Source organism: Odontesthes bonariensis, chromosome 13 (assembly GCF_027942865.1).
Source record: "Odontesthes bonariensis isolate fOdoBon6 chromosome 13, fOdoBon6.hap1, whole genome shotgun sequence".
NCBI lineage: Eukaryota > Metazoa > Chordata > Actinopteri > Atheriniformes > Atherinopsidae > Odontesthes > Odontesthes bonariensis.
The window spans coordinates 11,381,283-11,397,109 of NC_134518.1; the positions used below are offsets into that span (position 1 = coordinate 11,381,283).

At 39.7% G+C, this 15,827-nt stretch overlaps 1 long non-coding RNA gene across 1 annotated transcript; it reads left to right on the plus strand.

Annotated features, from left to right (window-relative positions):
* The first annotated feature begins 378 nt into the window (after window positions 1–378).
* On the plus strand, window positions 379–992 carry LOC142397206 (uncharacterized). The gene is made up of 3 exons (XR_012772681.1): window positions 379–417; window positions 507–577; window positions 848–992. It is a non-coding gene; the product is annotated as an uncharacterized LOC142397206 (long non-coding RNA).
* The last annotated feature ends 14,835 nt before the right edge of the window (window positions 993–15,827 follow it).

A 15,827-nucleotide genomic window follows, 5' to 3' on the forward strand; every position in this document is an offset into this window, starting at 1 on the left:
TAAATTTCTAAAATTACTTTTTCCAACATACTAAAATCCTCTTCCTGTCTATTTGTGTAGAAAATCTCTTAACCTTTTTATTGTCTTTTTCTCTTCTTCTTTTCTCTTTTCTTTTATGGGCACCAGACTTGTGCTGACCTAACGTTTTTAGTGTAGACTTAATAAACATCACAAACAACATGAAATTTCTTGACCACTAGCATATGAACTGTAATCTGTCATTCTTTTGCTTTGATTTTGATGTTTTGCTAAAAAACAAAGTTCTTAACATCCAAAGTGACACAATCTTTTTGAATATCATTTTGCAGTTTGCTCAAGAATACGTGGAGCATGGGAATGTTGCCGTGACGGAGACATTGCCACAAGCTGTTGCACAAGCACGGTTTGATGTAGCTTGTGCACTGCTTCAGTCAAAAGGTCAGTGGTATCGAACACTGATTTAAGTTGACTGTATTTTATTACTATGTACGTTCAGTTCTAAATCTTACAAAATCCATGGGTTACAGGGAAAGCAGATGATTATTGTGTGGTGTGCTCCTATCTGGAAACTGATGCTGATACCAGCATGATCGAAATGGTAAAGTTCATGAAATTTATGCTTTGTAGGGCACAAAACCCACTTGATTATCGCCATGAAAAGATCATGGGTTGGGTTAAACAGATATGCAACCTTTACTGTCATGGCAACAGTGAAAACAACAAATAATTGACATGAGCAAGATTAAGTCACTTGGAGTTTATAAATGTCAGTTTTGATCATTTTTCTATTAATTGCCCAGCCATAGTGCTTTGTATTGATTTTTCCATTTACATATATTATGATTTTTTTTTTATTTTTTTTTTGTAGGTGCAGTGCGATCCCTGCAGTCGGTGGGCACATTTTCAATGTGCCCATTATAACAAACACTGTGGCACAAAATACATGTGCCCCCCAAAATGTGTTTGCGGGGCTTCCGGCAGTGCAGTGGCCTGAGTTTGGGATCCCACATTGGACGGCCCCTTATTTCCTATAATAAAAATTTGCTACCCTCTTAAATATTGATTAGATAATGTTATGAACATGCTGCCATTCATCCTACAGTGGCAGTGAGGTGATAAGTTGTCTTACAAGAATGAATTGAGAAGGGGTAGCATTATTTGACAGGGTGATATTGGACTATCAAAATTTGCTACCCTCTTAAATAAATCAATTTCATTACACTTTTTATAATTACACACATGACAGACAAAAACGCTTACTTTATGACTTTATTTGATATACAGAGGTAGAAAACCATAAAGTAGCATTTTTTGATAGGGTAGCAAAAACCGATAGACACGCCTATCGGTTTTTGCGGCGGTAGCATTTTTCGACGAAGTAGGAGAAATCGACAGAACACCGGCATCCATTGATAAGGTGGTAACTAACAGATGAGAAAACTCAAAAAAGTGTAATTGATTCGATCAAGCACACCACCGGTGAGATTTTAGTCAACAAAATTGCTTCATTCTTTGGATTTGGCGCGCGTCAACATGCTGGTGACGGATGGCGCGCCCTCCATGGTGGGCAGGGATCAGGGGCTTGCTGCGAGGATTGCAGCCGTGGCTCCACAGATGAGATACCTACATTGCCTCATCCACCGAAGCCTCCTGTGTGCAAAACTCAGTCGTGAGTTAAGAGACCATGGTCTCTGTTTACAACACCGCCTTTCCCACTAACTGTTGACTGACATGTCTGCTGAATATAAAGATTTGCTCATTCACAATGACATTAGCTTAGCAAAGGAAACACATTGAAATGTTTTTGTGAACTAAAAGAGGAGAGACTGGTGTTTATCCACTCTTCAAAACTGAAAAAAATCTGGCAAGTTTCCGTGTCTGATGGGAAATGATGAGTTTAATGCCACTGTTTGCTGTTTGAGTGACGTTTTCCATCATTTGAACCAACTGAACATGGAGTTGCAGGGCAGATAATTACTGTTAATTAATTAAAATAAATTTAATCTTCCTAAAAAAAATACCTTCTGTTGTAATAACGCAACCATTTTAAGTGTACTTAAAGTTATAGAGCATTTCAAGTACAGATGATACAAATTAGATTAGATTAACTCTTTTACACTGAGTTGATTTTGGTATCCTTAAAGCTGCGGCCGGCAACTTTTTTTTTTAGTCATATTAGCTTGAACTGTCATGGGATTCTGGAAGTAGAATATTAAATAGGCTGTTTAGGAAAAATAACGAATTCTGTAGCTCCCTCTGAAGCCTGTAATCATGCTTGCAAAAATCGAGCGCTCCCGGCTGTTTTTAACCAATCAAGTTAGGGTGGAGGAATCCTACCTGTCAATCACAGCTTGTGCACACGCTGCTGAGCGTGAGTCTGCCCCAGCTTGTGTGCGCTGAGCGCTCACACTGGTGTGAACTCACGTGCACAACCTCGTCCACAGAGGGGGAGGGGTTTGGGGGGCGATTCGGAGCTTGTTAGAGGTTGGGGGAGGGACCTGAAAGTTGTATAAGTTCGAATTTTCCGACTTAGCCTTGCAATTTTGAAAACCTGCCGACTGCAGCTTTAACGGAGTTTGAAGGTTTGCACCGGTTTCCACCGGTTTGCACCTGCTCAGTCCACCCTCACGCAACCTCATCAGCAGCGTCCAATTGAACTCGGCTTTTTTTTTTTTCACCCTCATCGAAGCCAGCCAGCCGAAGACCAGACGTCAAGATTTTATGTTCGGTAAGAAAAAAAAATCTTTTTCACTTTTAAGGCTAGGTTAGAAGAAAAGTCTAGAACACAGAACACACTTTAAAACTAATTGCCTTAGTTTTACAGATATTTGTTTGCTATAGTAAAATAGGTGATTAGCTTGCTAGCGCTAGGTAACGTTAACCGTAGCCAATTTAACCATGGCTTCCAATTATAATGAAAAGATCAATTAAATAACTTCAGTAGTTTCCTTAACCTGTGTGACATATTTTTTTGCTAGCAATGTGTTTTGATTTGCATGAATTTAAGAGGATGAAATGTTTAGTCTCAGGCTTAACCGTCATCAGGACAGCCAGACAAGTGTTTGTCACAGAGGAAAACAGGGCCGGCGCTAGCCATTTGGGTGCCCTAAGCACAAATACATTGTGGTGCCCCCCCCCCCCCCCCCCCGAAAATGGACATCAATTTAGTAATTGTCTGTACGTTTCTCTTTATTTCCAAACTAACTTTGCATTAACAAGAGCACTAAACATTAAACTAAATACAATAAAATTCTGATATGTGCATTGACTGTAGAAGAACTGAACATTGTAAACACAGTACGAAGTATTAAAGTGATGATGCAAGTAATAACCACAAATAACAGTACAAATACAAATAAAATACAAATAACTGCCCAATAGAATTTACACAACAGAACTTAAAATAAGAAATTAAAAGTGCAAATTTCTTCAGTAAATAACCATAAATAACAGTACAACTACAAATAAAAATACAAATAACTGCCCAATAGAATTTACACAACAGACCTTTAAATAATAATCTTCAGTTAGTAACCATTCACAAGTGCACATAGCTGCACAATAGGATTGCAGTGCATACAGAATCAGCAATCAGGTCATCATATGACAGTTTCTGAGCCATGTCTCAATTGATGCTGATGACAGCCAGTCCACTTAAACGCTCCTGCCCCATTGATGAACGCAGGTATGTTTTAATGAGCTTGAGTTTTGAAAAGCTTCGCTCAGCAGAAGCAACTGTGACAGGGAGAGTCAGTGCAATTCGCAAAGCAATCCACAGATTGGGATACACCTCTTGGAGCTGATTGCATGAAGAAATGTCAGCATTTCCAAGGCAGATGTCTTTGGTGGTAGCTGAGGAAGGTTGAGGATTTTCTGCATCATCTCAGGTCCATCAATGTCAGCTGTTCCCTTTTCCGTAAGTGTCTTGTGTACTTCATTGCAGTGTTTTTTCAAGTCCTCCTTGGACATTCCATTAACTTTGCTGAAATCAAGCAGCACTCCATATTTTTCTTTGACTTGATTCATAGTCTCAAACCTCTCCTGCAGTGACATTAAAGAAGAGTCCACAACACTGTTGAAAAATGTGACCTCAAGCTTTTTAATGGCATCAGTGAAGGGCTCATCAACAGTTTCATACGCAAACTGCCTTTTTGTGCTCCTGAGCCTTTTCTGCTTGAGCTCTGGTTCTATATTCATGGCCTCACAGAGTTCCTTAGCAGTTGACACAGCCTCATCAAACCCAGGCTGTCTGTATTTAGTGAGGTTACTTTTGGCACTGTCAATGAGCCTAACAGCAATATCAAGCTGCATGGAAGCTGATTGAAGTAGCTTGTTCACCTGGTTAGTGATGGTAAGAAGTTCACACCACACAATAGAGCAAATCAAAAATCGAAATGAGGCTACTTCCTCAGCAAGAGCTTGAGCCTCCACTTTTGCCACTGGATCCTTTACAGCCTCCCTAGCCTCCAGGAGAGCACACTTCTTTTGTTTAATTCCGGACAGCTGTTACACTCTTAGCCTGCTCTCCCATCTAAAGCTGGGCATACACTGTGCGATTTTTTTTTTTTTTTTTTTTTTTTTTTTTTTTTTTTTTTTTTTTTTTCAATCGCGGTATTCAGCTGCTGCTTATACTGTACGAGTGAATCGCAAGGGTTAAAACGTCACAGCTCACAATTCCTGTTCTCACACTGTACGACCCGATGGTCTGATGCGATCTGGCTGCTCACACTACACGACACGTCGGACTCGGTCGCCGGTTGCTGCCATGCTGTTCTGTTGTCTTCTTCTTCTTCTGTTGACAATTTTCTCTTCCGTACCTATGTTCGCGCATGCGTAGTGTGACAGGATGAGGTAAATCGGCTCGTGCAACTGCTTCAACTGTGCGAGAGCCTCACGAGGGGCGACCAGGATTTCAAACAAGTTTGATTTTCATCCGATCGATCGGGAGGTGGTCGGGAGGGCTTAATCGTTTGTCGTTACCCCATGTATACTACACGATGCGAGACGCACGATTGAGCCAAAACTCGGCCCGATCTCCAAAATAGTCGCACGAGTGAAAATCTTGTCGACATCAGGCCAAAAATCGCACAGTGTATGCCCAGCTTAACATCACTCCAAGATTTCAGTGTCAGTTGAACATGCTTTGTCAAAATGGCCCATCGCTGGGTGGCCCCTGAAAAGAAATTGAATAACTTTTGCAAATAGCCAAAGTAGCCAGTGGCATCTTGGGAGGACTTGGCAGCATCAGCTATGACGAGATTCATGGTGTGAGCTCCACAAGGAACAAACAATGCTCTTGTGTTTAATTGTAGAAGTCTAGCCTGAACACCTTGCTTCTTCCCCTTCATGATGGCTCCATTGTCATAGGCCTGTCCTCGACAATTTTCGAATGGAATACCAAGCTCCTTCAACTTTTCTAGGATAACATTTGACAGGCTAAGGCCAGTAGTTTCCTCCACATCAATATATCCCAGGAAGTATTCTTTAATGTCTGGTTGTAGTTGGAGATGGACAATGCGCACTATGACTGACATCTGTTCCTTGTGACTCAAATCTGGGGTACTGTCAAGAATGATAGAAAAATATTTTGCTGACTGGATATGTCTCACTATAGTGCGTAATGTTTCTGAAGAGATGATCTGAATGAGTTCGTTCTGTGTCTCATGACTGAGGTAGTGTGTGTGAGAACGTTCATCTTTTATTTTAGCCAGGTGAATCTCCATTACAGGGTCATATGTTGCCATAAGCTCCACTTCCTTCAAAAAGTTGCCATTGTCTGGCTCATAAGGACGCTCAGAAGAGCCTCTAAAAGACAAATTTCTTGAAGCCAGCGAGAGATAGATTGAGAGCAGGCGTTTCAGAATATCTCGCCACTTTTTCCTTTCTGCCTCTAGTAATGTCAACTCCGCTTGGTCTATTGCCATGCCCTTTTTTAAGTCCAATTCTCTCCATTTAACCATGCACTGTGTATGGTTTGGGCTACACTCATGACCTCTCAAACTGGTGTTGATGTTTGACCAATCACTGTGGCCCTCTGCAGTCAGCTTTATGTCCTTCACACTGAAAAGTTTGCATGCAAAGCAGATCACAGCATTGTTCTGTGGAGAGTACACTACCCAGCTTCTGTTAACCTTCTCTCCATTTGGTAAGGTTTTGAACTGGAGGCTGGAATGAAATGCTCTTCCATCGGGTCCCTTTGGAAAACTAAAATCAGGGCTGACTTTTAAAGGCCCTCTGCGCACAATTTCAACCCGATCAGTATCTGAAATGTGTGCTGGCCATAGAGCAGGATCAGTTGGAGGAGGCACATAAGTCTCTACAATGTCACTTGCTGACCGCCTTTCAGTGACAGGACTCACTCTGCCAGAAGTGGTGGTTGTGGGCTGTGTTGCAGCATGTGTACCTAAACTCAAGGTTGATGGTTGGTCAGGGCTGGGTGCTGTTGCAGAGTCTGCAGAGATTGGTGATTGATAGTGTGTGCTTGAACTGCTGGTGGATAGTTGATCATCTAGGTCTTGAGGAGCTCCTTGCACATACCTAAGCATTGACCCTGCATTCAGAAATACAAGAAAAAATGCTCAAGGATTGTACACTGAAATACAGTTTTGCAACTTGATTAAAAAATAATTACATATTAATTGTAGGTCTATGTAAGCCTATGTGTAAATCACTGGTGCATGACAACATTTACAACTATTTTACCTTTAAAGACAATGACTGATGGCTCACAATATTTAAAAAAAATCTACATAATTTGAAAACTATGAATGTGAAGTGAGGGGGATCTACATAACTAAGATTTCTTTCTTTCAAATTGTAGTTTCACCTGCAGATGTCGCCCTTGGCCTATGAACCTCTCGAAAATGTCGGCATCTTACAACTAATAAAGTTGATGAACGCCCGTCTAATTTGGCTTAACACATCTCATTCAGTTGCAAGCTTTCTCAGAGTTTATGTTACCAGGAGACGTTTTTTCAATCATCAACTCATTACACAAGCATAACGTAGGCTACATAACAGATGCTAAATAAACGTCCTGAAATGCAGTAGGCCTATTAAGTAAACTTGGCTAATACTTGGCTGACGACTTCTGATGGCTAAAAGAACGGCAAGCACCAATTGCTAACTGAAAACAGAGTGACCATAATGAATTGCATTCAATAATCAATATCTATATCAATAACGTGAAATAACTAGCTAACCAGCATCAATTAATTATTTGCAACAGAACACTTAGAACACGGAGCTAACGGTAGTTTGTTGACAGTTTCAACTTTACCTTGCCTGTACATTTCTAGCTATGCGACCTGGTATGTTGAGCATCTGCGATACTATAAGCTAACAGATTATGAAAGTAAGGGCCTTACACTTACCTTTGTTTGCCTATAAAGTTTCAGGCCATCTAATTCTCATAACTAAACATTTCATTGCAGTGTCAGAGTAACAGAGCAATCTCATCCAGCAGCTGGCCAGTGTTATTGCTGACCTGGAGGACAAACACTGTCTTGGATACGCTGGACTATACATTTAAAAGGTATTTTCAGTTTTCAGCAAAGACTTCTTAATAATCCTATTCACATCGTTGACTTTTATTTTTGGCAGATTCTGCAACAAAAAGGTGAAAAAAAGAAATAGCCATGGTTGATAAGCTGGACAAAAACGGAAGTGCACAGGATGTAGGTCATTGGCTAAAAGTTCATTTAAAGGTAGGGTAGGAGATCCTGGATTTTGAGTCCAGCGAAGCTGCATTTTGAAAATACACAGGTAAAAAGTCCCAACCCTTTTCTTCACTTTTTCCCCGAAGGCACGCCTCTAGAGTACATGAACGAGCACGAAGGTGCACGAGCGCTGTTCTGACAGCAAGCATCGATCGTTGCCGTATTTAGTATTTAGTATTTAGTTTATGCTAACTATACGTTTAATAATGCTAGGTGCTAGCCAAGCTGGCTCTAGTTTAGCTTCCTGCCAAGCTTCTGGACGTTCACGGAGCAGGGTACGCGCACAGGGAGAAGGAGGGGGAGGGAGGAGCAGATTGCAGTTTGATAGACGGCATCAGAATCCAATCATTGTGAACGGACCGTTCACAATGATTGGATACTGTTTTTCCTAGATTGTACGTTCTAGAGGCCACTAAAACTTTTCATATTTGTGTCAAAACTTTTAATTAATTGGTTGCAATGGGGGTGTGAAGAGTATTTCAAGCAATATGTAAAAAAATGTTCCAGAAAAAGATCCCCTACCCCGCCTTTAACCAAATAATTTACTTTTGTTTAAACAATTTGAAATGCAGCGAGCTTTAGGTTCTAATGTCTGACAATGAATGTAAGAATTTTTAAAAGAGCATTTTGCAACTTTGATATTTGAAGTTCTCACATAATGTCATAAGGATTGGTTCCACCCACGTGATGACCCCCACCACAGTGAGCCGGTGACCTTTTTTGGCGGTAGAAAAAGAGAAATTCTTTCCCGTTCAAAGTTTTCCACAGAAAAGTAGCTTTTAAAACATCGAGTAGTGTTTTTGTGAAAAATTTACATCCTTAGAATTGTTCCAACCCTCTGTCAAATTAGATTTTTGTACAAGGTAAGTAAACTAATTAATGGTGAGGTTTTAGATAAAACACTGACTCACTGCTGCCACTGCAATCCAGACACCGATTAGCAGAGAGGGATGCATGGTTGTGTGCCTTGCATATGTATTTCTGTATATCCACAATTCACATTTACATTTTAAGTCCAGACTTTTTGAACATGTCGAAACAAAGATTCTGCAAGACTTCATCTTGCAGCTTTTACATTCATATTCAGTCGTGGATGTTTAGGCACATCAGTAGACCCCACAGGGGTAAGGGACATTTTTAGAACAGATACTTCAATTGAAATTGAAATAATAAAAAATGCAATATTGAAAAGAAAAAACATACGATAATTGCAATCCAGCATAAATGGCACACAGATTTCAGCGAAAAGACGAATTTAAACACAAGTTTTGAGTTGTGAAAGAATGCTGGAATATTGTATTTTGGCTTGTTAGATTATATTGGCCAGAATAATATTTTTGTTAATGCTAATCAAAGCCTTTTTATTCTTTAACTAGATGACTCGACAGCCACTAATGGACAGGGATTCCCTTTTTGCAGTTCTCCGCACTTCAAAAGAGGCTATCCTTCTAAATGACAAAATAGCCACTGTTTGGACAGAATTAAGTCAGCAGCTGGAAAACAAGATGTCTCCAAAAGACACTTTTGTAAAGTCAAACAGGCACAACATCTGGTCATGTTTGGAGATCAATGAGCAGGAAAGTGATCCTGAGAGCAGTGTGGACACAGTTTGACTCCATTTCTCCTGAACAAGACGACTGCTCAGATTTTCAGCTTGAAGTTCCTTTTGAGGAATGGATCAAATTTGTACCTGAAAAAGTGGGATATAATGACAAGTTTTCACCTTCTGGCAAAGGGGAATATATGATTTTGAAGCCTGGTACTTGGAGTCATGTAATTAACCATCTGATTTAGAAAAAGATCAAAAGCACATGTACATTTGTATTCCAGAGAGCGAAGGTGTATCCAACTGTCGCTAACAACTACATAGATATCAAAGGCTTCTGTAAAGAGTGTCAAGGACATGTTAAAATGACATGTGACAGAGAGCCAACAGTCAACAGCCCAGTGCTCCAGTGTTCCATCGAAGACACTGATATCTCCCTGCACACTGGGCAGTCCAAGAGGTTCATGTCTGGAAACCTTCGTGCACAGATTTCAAAAGAGCTGTGTGAGGGCAGGATGGAGCCGGCTGTATGGAGGTCAGCGAAGGCATCAGATTTGATGGATATTGGAGATCCTGAGGCAAGTCACCTTCCAAATTTACGAAAAGCCTACGAAAAGCCAAGCAGGAGAGAAGAAATTTGGAAGTAGACGACAAAGATCCTATTTTGTCTTTGCAGTTATTAAAATATAGGACTCCTCACAGTGGTAGTATAAGAGACATTGGTCTGGACAAGTTCTTCCGCCACTATTGGAGTCCAACTCAAAAAAGGATGTTTACACATCAGGAACTATTCAAAATGAGTTCCTCAACTTGATGAGCACCTTCATTGTCAGGGAGATATCGGACAAGATTCGATCAGTTCCACACTTGTAGTTCTCCATAATGATGGATGGCACAAGAGATCAGTCTGGAAAAGAACAGCAGGCATTATGTTTGAGGTATGTTGAACATGATTTGGTTGTGCATGAAGAATTCATTGGCCTGTATGAGGTTTCACTGACCACTGGAGAAAATCTGGCAAAGGTGGTGATGGATGTGTTGCTACGCCTCAGTTTGCCCATCACTGGCTTACGAGGCCAAGCTTATAATGGAGCAGCGAACATGGCTGGTAAATATTCAGGAGCACAGGCCATCATTCAGAGAGAGCAACCACTTGCTCCATATGTGCACTGCGGTGCACATTGTGTGGACCTTATCACCCAGCAAGCCTGTAATGCCTCAGCTGTGATTCGTAACTCCATGGAATGGGTTCATGAGTTGGGAGGTTTTTTTGGTCAGTCAGGCAAGCTTAAGGATGTCTTCCAGGGAATCGCAAAAGCAGAGGAGGGGCCACAGCACCTCTTTGTCCCACACAATGGACAGTTCGGATAAGAGCCATACGTTCTGTGCTGAACCAGTATGAGCATGTATTGCATTCTTTGAGTGAGATGGCAACAGGTCATTCAGCTACATGTATATAACGCATTGTCCAAAAAATGTCCCTCAGTAGTTTGCTTTAATGCAACTGGCTCAGTTGTGAGAAGACTGGTGAGACCAAATGGTACATCTGGCCACATCTTCTTATATCAAGGTGTTCTGACAGGGGACAACTGCTCAGTCCCAGTTGTGCAAATGCTGTCAGAGAGACACGACATTAATGCAATTGCAACATGGCTGACAGAATGGCTTCGTACAGGTGCTGCTGTACCAAAGGAAGCCATGAGTGACTTCTCCCTGGCTATTCTCGGTGCTTCACTCCTTACCCCAATCTGAAGGCATACAAATGCTTCCGTGTGCTAGTTGGAAACCAGACTGCAAAACTTCCTCCTTGTTTTATCAGGGTTGATGTGGCACACTGCATAAAGATGATCTGCAAATGGGACTGCCTGAAAAACAGGTCACACCGTGTCAACGATTTATGTCAGAGCAATAGCAAAGCTTCTTCAATCACAGTGCTTGGACCATGCAAAACAGCTGATACATGCCATCACTGTTTTGGCCCTCATTGAGGCAGTGGGTGATGATAGCTCTGGAGTCCCTCTTGAATCAGAGAGGTGCAAAAAATTTCTAAAAACCCAGATCACAGAAGACTCCATCATCATTCCAGCCGAGGACACGAAGGACGTGCATCAAGTGGATTCTTTTGGTGAGATCCAGACTGACCTACGAGACTGGATATCAAACATATGCGAGAAGAGCAGGTCACTCGCTGCAGCCAATGGGGATAGGGATAACACCCATTTCCTCCCTGAGATTGTTCCACACATAATAAGACTTTAAAACATGGCCTTTTTAAACATGAGAACTTGCCCATTCGACTCGATGGCTTTATTTCTCGTCATCTTTCCTTCATTGAAGGAAATGTGCGGATTTGTTCTGCAAAAGCAAAAAAATTATGAGAAAACATCTGGATTAGCAAAAGTTACAGAAACAAACTCTGAATCCATGACCACCCACAGTGCTGAAGCCAATAGAAGAATGGATTCTCACCATTCTGCAGAATCCGATTAAACCAAACATTCCTCCAACAGATGAAGACGTGGTTGAAAACTGGAGAGGACTAATTCTGCCACCCAAAAAAAGGAAGAGGACTTCTTATCTCACTTCCTGCACTGAATGGCTCCATGCAGATCCATCTTTTGGGGCAAAAAGAGTGAAAGTGGGACTATTAAAAAATGGAAACCTGCAACCTATTAGAGTTGGGAAATCAACAATGTCTGTGCTGAAAACATGTGCATTTGATGCTTTTTGTCAGTGCTTATGCTCAGCATTTCAAAATGTTGTCAGGAAGGACAGTGACAACCCCATCTTGCAGCTTTTGAAAGCCATTGCTATAGATGGTGTGACGCCAAAGATATATTCAGAGGGCAGAGCTGCTTAGTGCAATGTTTGAAAAAAATCCAGTTGAGGTCTGGTGCCCCCCAGAGTCTCCCTGCCTTCGCCCACTACAGAATGAATCACAATGTCCAGTTGAATTCAAAACAGGAGACAGCACGTCGGGGAAAATGCTCTGCGCAGGAACTGGAACTCACAGCTACAGCATTGGAGAAATAGCATGGATTGACACTGACCTTGCAAAAACAACTCAATTTCCTTTGAGTGAATTTCCCTCCATTGTGGCTCTCCAAGGAAAGACATTCACTTTGAGAGGAGTCATCGCTTCAAGGGAAGCTTGACCAAAGATGGTCTGGGACATTACACTTGCATACTGCCGTAGAGCTCCGTGTGTGTGGGAGCTTTATGATGACCTGGCAAATGTAGTGAAGACCGTGTCGGAAAAGAAAAAAATACAACCACATGTAGCGTTCTACACAGCAGATTGAATATTGTGAATGAACACATTTCAGGGAGAAGTTTTTAGAAGCCCTGATCAAAGGCAAATAGTTTTTGCCATGGTTTAATATTACTGAACATAAATAGGTTCCGTTTTGATGTTTTTTGTGACAAATTCTTAGATGGCAAAGTATGCCATATTTTACCTCTGATTTATGGAAACATTTTAGTTTGAGATGCTTTTTCTACTACATCTCACAAAAATGAAGTTTTTACAAAAGGAAGTTTGTATACCTGTTATATACAAACCATAGATTAATTTCCAATTATCATCAAGTCACTTCTTTTTCCTGTGTTTGTGACCATATAGCAGTGTGAAAAAAGGCATTTTCATTTTTGGATATCAGAATGTTCTATTGTTAACATAAAGTTAATTTTCCAAATCAGAAGTGTTTATTCTTCTTTGAAAGTATAATGTATATTACATTTTCAAAACGTAACTTGGTTATGCGTGATCTTAGAAGTCATGGTTCATTACTTCTCTCAATTGATTAGAATAGAAAACCTTTATTGCTCCACAATAGGGAAATTTGGGTGTCTAAATTGCACGAAACCATAAAGAAATGAAAGTATACAGGTTTATGTCACTAAAAAGGTAGAAAATATTCCAGACTAAAAGCTATGAGAAACAAAATGCAAAAACAAAAAGGCTGAATACAGTAAAGAAGTGGAGAAATACAATACAATTTAGTACACCTCAACAGCTCTACAAAGCAAGGAAGGCTGGAATTTTTCGTTTGTTGTATTTTCTGTTCTCTATACCATGTGAAATTATCCTCCATTTTGTATTCTGCCATATTATTTTCCCAGTAGATTTCTCCCTTTTTCAGTATTAGTATCTAAAACTCTAACCAGTTTGATGCAGGGACCATTAACAACTTCTAGAGGTCTTAGAAGTCTGTTTTTGACAGCATTATTACATTTTGTAGTTAAATTACAAAATAGAATAACGTTATATTGTAATTCAAGTTGAGAAATCTTTACAAGGTCACGATGAAAACAGTTTACAAAAAAAAGTCAAATCACTAAATTGTTTGGTTTTGTGTTGAAGATGTAAGGATCAGCTTAGCACTTTATTTTGTAATGTCACTTTTTTATACACCATTTTGCAAGTGCCTTGTAATGTTAACAATACCCATTAGACAATTAGACATAAATCTCAGATTTATTTTTGGGCTCTTGTTTCCTTAAAGCCGACCCTGCCATTTCCAAACATTTTCACAAAGTAAGCTGGCTGATAACATTGAATATGGACTGTTCATAAATCCACTCTTTGTTGATAGAGTCCCTCTTTGTTTTGTTGGCTTTGATCATAAATTCAGTACTGTTAATGAATCTATATATCAGTTAAATGTCAAAAACTAAAGTTAGATTTATCTGGAGGACTGACTTGAAAACGTTTACAGGATTGTTGTACATTTTGCACATGGAAAATGAAATGTTCAGCAATGAATGTTTGTAGTTTCTTAAAATAAATGGTTAAAGTTGTGTAAAATACTGTTTAATTTGTGTTTGTTCAACTTAAACTGTTTAAGGCAATCAGTTTCCTTAAATGAACTGACTGAACACTGCAAGAGTTGTCACAACTAGAATGTTAAGATTAATCTAAAAAAAGTGAGCTAAACTCAGCTGTATTAATTTTTGCAAAAAGACAATTCATATGAAAAGAGTAATGCAATCATTATAATCAAGTATTCTTAACTCTCCATTTAAGTAGTTATAACTTGAATAATGGAGGTTGCTTTAACTCAGGAAAAATAATAAGTTCCACTTTGAACGTTTCAGTTAATAAACTTAAATTATTTATATCAGTTTGAGTTCAACTAACTCGTCGGGTTTTACAGTGATAAAAAATCAACTTTGCCAACAGGTTTGATGATTTCAGCGTCTCCAGTGAAGTGATGAGATTTGTTGAGGACCCTTTCTGTGTGAATGTTGAGGCGGACTTTGCATTGAAAGGAAAGCAGCTAGTACCATCGTTGGACGAGGGTTTTTTTTTTACAACTGGAACTCATTGACATTCAGTCGTCAGATGACTTGCGACAGTCATTGCAAGCAGGCAGGTTTTGAAAAATTCTGGACCCGTATAGTCAGCGGAGAGAAATTTCCACACTCAAGGGGTCTTGCACTTTTTCTTCTGACAATGTTTGGCTCAACATACGCTTGTGAGTCATCAGTCTCGCACATGAATGCCATTAAAACTCACTATTGTATATCCCTCACTGACCAGCATGTGCAAACCTGCTTGCACGTTGCCCTGACAACATATACACCTGACTTCACTGCTCTTGCTAAGTCAAAAAAATGCCATTTCTCTCATTAGATGGCAAATGATAGCAAACTACATGCAAGGTTGCTAGTCAGGCAAGTAATGAGGAATGATTTTTGAACAGTACGATGCAATTAACATGTTATTCACCTCATATTGTGTACTTTATGCTTTTGTTGATATGATATGGCTCAACTGAATATACTGAATACTGAGGTGTCTGATGCAGTTTCAATATAGGCAGATAAGAAAAAAACAGAATGTAAAGAAAGGTCAGCTGAGGGACTGTTACAGGGATTTCTTTTTCTCATGTTAGCGGGGCTAAGATGGGTGAGGTGATTATTGTTGAAAGCAGTTTGAAATGTTTTGTCTTGATAAAGCACCATGCACTGTTATGTTGTTCTAATTCTTTTCTGTACCATACTATGCACTTTGGTGTTATTTTTGTTGGTGGAGATAAATTTGAAATTGCCTGTCACTTAAGTGAGTGCAATCTTAAATATCTGCGATATGGCTGACCGATACTGATAAGGTATCAGATTTATGTTCAAAGTGGACAAAAGTTAGTACAGTAGTTGTCTATGTTTGGATTTATGTGCATTTGTTGTTCTGCATTTACAAAATAGAAAATATTGACTCCTTTAGTATGTTTTCTAAATTTCTTTATTTGTTAACGTGACTACTCATATTCTCCGGCCCCTTATTTGTGGGTGAAAGCAAGTAAAATAATAATAATAATAATAATGTCATTTCTGATCCATTTCTTCTTTTGCTGCTTAAGCCGGACACTTGTGTGGCATAAACTCCATCCCAGCGGAGAAAATGTGTTTCTGTTTCTGCCCATGAGAAAAACTGAAGATATGGAGAGAAATGTCCAGAGCTACTGAAACTGGCTGCTACTAGAATAAGAGTTTGTAGAAACATAAAATAATAATAATAATATCAAGAACATCCTTTAACAAGACTTTAAATAGATGATATATCACTCTAGAATGTCTGTATA